Here is a 6,828-nt window from a genome sequence, read left to right as displayed (position 1 = left end):
GAACCTCCTTGTACGGATTCTCTTACTGCCATTGTTTCTATCATGTCCATTTCGCCTACCATAAATTAACACGTAAATCTGGTATAAAGACATGAAACTGTTAATAGTAAAATTTTTACTGGAATCTTTTCATTCTTGTTTCGTTCTTACATTGTCCATTTTATTGTGTCGATATTTCTCCATGTCATGTTCATTATTTATCTAACGAAAGCCTTCCGTATTAATATTTTCTGAGCTAAATCATGAGGAGATGGTAAGCAGTGTTTCCGATGGAGAGTCTGAGAAAGAGGCAGTTGTTTTGTGGAGTGGAAGGGGCTGTGAATGTAGCGGGAGAGAGGCAGTGGGGAGCCAAAGTGAGAGATAATGGGTTAAGGATAGCAGAAGTAGCGTATATGATGGAGAATAAAGCCCACACCCTGGTGGCTTACTTATCCCTTCCTCATGGCTACTAGTCAAGTGGAGTCCCTGGCAGCAGGTGAGGTAAGCATTTTAATGTTATCATCCCTTTTTACAGATGAGGAAACTGAGGCGGAGTTTAACAGATGAAGTCATTTGTCCAAAGTAACCAAGCCAGCAAGGGCAGAGTCAGATTTGTACCCACGCCAGAGAGGAACAGGAAGAGACGTGGGATCCGACTCTAAACTCTAGAACGCACCTCAGTGTCAGGTGTTCTCTGGATCAAAAGGCAGATGAACATGTGCAGCAGTATTCATCAGATTATATCAAACGTGTGTACGGATGGAACATGAGGTGTCCTAAGTGTAAGAAATACTGTGGAGGTGACGAGTCAGCATACACGCATCACAAAGAACGGTTTCTGGTCCATCGCAAAGTCTGTACATGTGTTTGCTACTCTCGATGTCAGTACCAACAATCTCATCATCATTATCATTATGGAATGTAATCGATGGTATAAATTAAGCACACAGAGCAGCAGATACACTATTATAAAAGGATTACCTCCTCCCTCCCATCTCATAATTTTAGAAATGCACAGAAAAGATGCCCAGAAGGCAGGCAGCACATATTAGGTCATTTTCTCTAAGTGGGGACCTCTAGGTGATTTTTAAATAACACTTTAGGCACTGTTTTATGTGCTGTATCTTCATTATTACACAGTCGAGTGCTTCTATTATAATTTTTAAAAAGGTTTTTGGGAAGTTTCATTGTCGTGGCATCTTGATGCCTCGGGGTAAAAAGTTGTTTTGATATCCTTGCCAGGTGAAAATCTAATCAGTGCATGTAAAGCAGAAGACAGATCTGCGTTACAGTAGAGAGGAGCTGTGGGGGAAGCAGAGAGGTCGGGATGGAAGGTTAGCTGTGTCTGCGAGTGTCGTGAAAATGCCACAGATGGATGACACAGGCCCAAACCAAACCAAACAGCAACTTGCAGATCCCCAATAGAGACCTCATTCTATGGAGAGGAGTATCTATATTAAGACTTCTTAGGCCTTCCCTATCTTTCGGCTCCCGTGGTGCAGTGGGGCAGCATGTGGATGTTGTAAGAGGCAGTAACGCTTTGTGCTACGCTGCAGACACAGGAAAAGGTGGAAGCATTAGACAGATGTGTGGGAAGTAAGAGGAACGGAACTCAGCAAGGATTTAGACTTAAGGGGAAGGCGAGGAAGATGTAAATGGTTAAGACCGTTTCTCCATTTGGTAATGAGCAGGCTGGTGCCTTCTGTTGGCATGCGGAATACCGGAAGAGGGCCAGGTCTGTGACCGGTTCTGAAATAAGACCTTTATTTTTATGAGCTCATGGTCAAAATGGAATACAAACATCAAAACTTAAATACTTACCTTATCAGATACTTTCCCTTTAAAGAAAAAAAAAGTCAGAGGTACTGAGATCGAATTTACATTTCAAGTATACAGTTTGCAGAGTTTTGACAACTGTACACAATCCTTTAACTGCCACCACGATAAAAATATGGAAACTTTCCATCAATTGATCATGTTTCCTTGTGCCATTTGCCATCAGGATCCTTCTTCCACTCCCATACCCTGGGAACCACAGATGTACTTCTGTGCCTATAGTTGTGTTTTTTCCAGAATACTCTTTACATAAAATCATATAATGTGTAGCCTTTTGGGTCCAGCTTCTTTAATTTAGCATACTTGAGATGCATTCATGCTGTTATGTGCATCGGTTGTTTGTTTTAGTACTGTGCAGTACTCCTTTGTGTGGGTGTACCTGTTTATTTTCCTTTCATCCAAATTCCAGGGGTTGATCACTTGGGGATGTTTCTAGGTTTGGCGATTATGAATAAAAGTGGTATGTTGGAGTACAAGTCTTTCTTTGGACATATGTTTTCATTTCTCATGGAAAAAATTTTCTAGGAGTGGAAAGAATTTTCTAGGAGTGGAATTGCTGGGTCGTGTGGTAAATGTACGTATAACATTAAAAGTGAGTGCTTGATGATAGGATACCCATTCCTGCTTTCTCGTGCTTGTTGGTTTGATGTTCTCCCATACTTTTACTGTCAGTCCATCTGTATCTTTTGAATCTAGACTGTGTCTCCCGTAGACAACATACAGTTACATCTTGTTTTTTTTTTTTAATCTCGTCTGTCAATGTCTGCCTTTTGATTGTCTTGTTTAATATATTCACATATAGTGTTCTTATCAAACAAGGTAGACTTACATCTGCCATTATGCTTTATTTTTCTGTCTCATGTCTTTTTGTTCTTTGGGTTCCCCATTACAACTTTCTTTTGCATTAAATGGGTATTTTCTAATGTACCATTTTAATTTCTTTTACCATTTTTCGCTATATTCTTTTAGTTACAGTAGTCCCACGTATCCATAGGGGATACATTCCGAGATTCCCAGTGGATGCCCATAACCATGGATTGCACCAAACCGTACATGTACTATGTGTATACCTATACATACACGCACTTTAAGGCTTCTGTTTGGCATATGTGGATTGTTAGCATCACTGCTCTTGTGATTTGGGGCTGTTATTAAGTAAAATAATGGTTCCTTGAACACAAGCACCACAGAACCTCAACAGTTAATCTTATAATGCACATGTTTACCAAGTGACTAACAGGTGGGTAGTGGATACGGTGGATGAAGGGATGATTCATGTAGTGAGCATTGTGGGATAGCAAGAGAGTTCATCAAACTATTCAGAATGGTGCGCAACTTAAAACTTATGAATTGTTTCTGCTATTTATTATCTGGAATTTTTTCACCAAAGGTTTGCATTTTTAACTACTGATTTGATATCTGTAAAAAATATTGATCTATGCACTCACCTGGGTAAGTGTTATTAGTGTATGGTTATTGAGTAACCAATCAATTTCTTCTAAGTCGTTACATTTTTAATTAATTTATTAATCTATTTTTTATTAAAAATTACTGTGGCAACATTAATAAAATCAAATGAGTTTCAAGTGTCCAATTCAACAATATGTCATTCATATATTAATTGCACTGTGTGTTCACCGCCAAAAGATGTCCTTCCATCACAAAACATTTGACCCCTTTTACCCATTTCTACCACCCATCTTCCCCCGCTTCTCTCTGGTAACCACTAATCTACTGTCCATGTCCATGAGTCTCTGTCACTTTCAGTTTTATATCCCACATATGAGTGAAATCATATGGTTCAACGTTTTCTGTGTGACTTATTTTGCTTAGCATGATTATCTCAAGTTCCATCTGTACATGTAGAGTTGAATGTAGTATTGCCATATTGCCCCTTTCATATCTGCTGTGTCTATAATAAAATCACCCTTTTCATTCCAGTTTCAGGTAACTTGCGCTCTTGCGCGCTCTCTCTCTCTCTCTCTCTCTCGATTTGCTTGAGGTTTATCCATATTATTGATCATTCCAAAGAACCAATTTTGGTCTAATTAAGTTTCTCTATTTTGGGAGGGGGTTAGAAATTTCATTGATTTCTGTACTTATTTTTAGTAAAATAAAATTTTCTCTATAATTCCTCAGAATTTTGGTTTTCATACTCTTGAGCAACCGTTTGACTGTCTGAAAGCCAGTGAGAATGAAGGTGGAAATTTAAAAGGGTGTGTCACCATGGTACAAATGCTTGGAATTTATTAAAGTTCTCCTTTTTGAACGTACAGTAATGTTTACGAGAAGAACACATGTTCGTCACACATTGATTGTTCTTACAGTTAGGCTTGAAAATTGTTCGTAAAAAGTCAGTAGGCATTAAACGTGGTTGACTGTGGCCCATGACATATGGATGCAATAATGGGCCTTATTCGTAAAAGCCTCATCGGGCACCATCAGTATTCAGAGCTCTAGAGATGTATTGTCTCATTTAACAGGCAGAACAGTCCTAGGACATAGGGCTCATTACTACCCCCATTTTACAGATAGGAAACAGGGACCGAAAAATCAAGTAAGATGAATAATCCTAGATTTTCCTTCTTCCTTTATCACCATTCTTTGCAATCTGGGTTCCTCTGGCTGCACACGTCCCTGGCTGCCGCCTGGAGCTTTGAGAACCTTCATCTTCACCTTGTGTCTGGACCCAAGGGCTGCCTTGGAGCTAGGTCTCCATGGATCCACTCCAGAAACATAGCTCAGCATTGATTTCTGAATCTTCCCCGATGATGTCTAAAGAGCCTTCCCAGGAAGTTGCAGCAGCCACTCATCCTTCCTTCTTACAACTGCTAATGCTGAGCCTCAGTGACCTGAACCCCAGCCCTGGCACCAGCTACCCAGCCCATCCAAAGGGACTGCTCCAACAGAGGCACAGAGATGGGAAAACCCTGCAAGAGAGGCAGTGGGAAAAGTCAGTGGCCCCTCAGAGGAAGAAAGCCTTTCTGGAACACATGAGAGGGAGACGCCTCGATCACGTGATACCTTATCAGGTTCAAAGGGAAACCAGAATCACTTCCTCGGGTGACGGACATCAGAATAGATTCAGATGGGAATGCCGATACTGCCAGAGCGATAGGCCGAATGTTTGTGGGATGCCTGCGGAGAGGAACGGGGCCCCACATCCTTCCTCCTGGGAAACCTCGTACAGGGCCTCAGTGGCTCGACCCTCAGCCTGGGCACCAATGAGCCCAGCCTTCTACAAGAAGGGGAGCTCCAGCAGCATGATGCAGAGGAGAAGTTCCAACTAGAAAGGCATCAGGAAAGCGAAAGAATGTTTCAGAGGCTCTTCAAACAATGGTTAAAAGAAAACTGACACTCTCACCCCACCTGACGGAGATCCGAACGGCTTCAACGTGGATGCTGGTCTTGCCAGATCCTGGGTGTGGATTCCTTTTGGGGACCAAACAGTAAGCAATAGTTGGAGAAGTAACTCGATGAGTTTATGACCAAAAGTCCTATCAGCATGAGCTTAGATCTGATCCCAGAGAGATCTTCATCTTTCCTGCCTGGAATTGGATCGCTGTGGGGCATTCTAAGGCCAGGGATACTGCACCCCAGGGGTCCTTAGCTCCTATATTACGTCTCCTGTGATGCATTTTGTCACTTTCACGCCCTGGATCTCTGTCTTTCCTCTCAACACTGTGGTCAGTAAGATATAAAGTGTCTGCAGCGTGAATGCCTTGGTGAGGTCCATGGGCTTTTGTGTGCCATTTTACCGACTGCCTCTAAGAAGCAGCGCTAGGTCTGCTGGAATGCACGGCTGCTAATCTGAGATCCCGTTTCAAGAATCTGAGGCTAAAGAAAGTGTGCAAAGGGCATGTGAAATTGAAACGTGATGGTTCACCGTTGTGTTCTTCGTGTAAGCCGTTATGAATTTGAGCTAAATGCCGATAAATGTTTCCCTGCTCCATAACATTGAGTACTAGTTTCCCTTGAAGGAGTTACTGATGGGTTACCTCGTCGTGGATACCAAATAAATATACGTGTTAGAGGCAACTAACTTAGAATTCAGTTTTGTTCGACCATTTTGGTTTGTTCTTTGTCAGATCTGAGCAGCAGATCCGAGTTTATCAAGAGGAGCATATTTGGAACAGGGCGTGGGGGAGGGCTCCAGAGAACATGGGCAAGTCACTTTGGGTGGCCTCGCCATAGGACCGGCATGCAGATGATCCAGGTGGGGGAAATGGAAGCGAGTCCTGCTATCCAGGGAGGGTTGGGGGCAGAGTCCTTGTCCACCATAGGAGGTTCTGAAGGATGGGATGGTGCTGGCTCCCCTGGCATAGGGCTTCAGGGGTCAGTCCTTGTTGTATGGTGTCCCCGGATTGCTGAACGTGCTCAGCGGTTACGTGCCTCCTGCATGAGAACGAGAACATCATTGAGTTATTTGGAATCGGGATTTGAACATAATGCCTTTTCATTTCAGGAGACAAGAAGGATTAAATCTTCGGCCCCCCATTCTCTCCCCGCCTGCTCCCCGCAGAATCCCATGAAGCATACAGGAAGTGACCATGCAGTTTGTCTGAAGGGAAAATAAATTCTGTGTTCTGCCAGTGCGCCCTCTGGTGGTCCGCAGACGTGAATTGCTGCAAATATATACGAGCGTCCTGCAGGCCGAAGTGGCTTGAGAATGGGTACGTTTATTCGATTCTGAACTCGTGATCCCATCAGAGAGCATGGGAGCTCCACAGCTTTCTAGACTGGTCGCCCAGCCCAGGGAAAAAGGTCAGCAGAGAAGGGCTTCTGCATCTTGAAACACAAAGGTCTTACTTCAGTCCAGTCATTTGGCGTGTGTTGAGCAGGACAAACAGGACATTTCACTTACACTAATTGTATACTAGGAGTCAGACAATATTCTATATATTTTTAGCCCAAAGAGAATGCTAGCGAAGCCTACGCTTTCCAGAAGCTGAGATTGAAAATAATCAAGAGACAGGGTAGGAGAAGCAGAGGGCTGTGCTCTTCCAGGGCAGG

The 6,828-nt window shown here is 43.0% G+C and overlaps 1 pseudogene; it reads left to right on the top strand.

Annotated features, from left to right (window-relative positions):
- The first annotated feature begins 514 nt into the window (after positions 1-514).
- LOC120599689 (protein FAM156A/FAM156B-like) lies at positions 515-5,854 on the top strand (annotated as a pseudogene).
- The last annotated feature ends 974 nt before the right edge of the window (positions 5,855-6,828 follow it).

This window comes from Pteropus medius, unplaced genomic scaffold (assembly GCF_902729225.1).
Source record: "Pteropus medius unplaced genomic scaffold, Ma_sr-lr_union100, whole genome shotgun sequence".
Taxonomy (NCBI): domain Eukaryota; kingdom Metazoa; phylum Chordata; class Mammalia; order Chiroptera; family Pteropodidae; genus Pteropus; species Pteropus medius.
The sequence above is the reverse complement of the archived record's forward strand: the minus strand, read 5'-3'. Positions and strand labels throughout refer to the sequence as shown.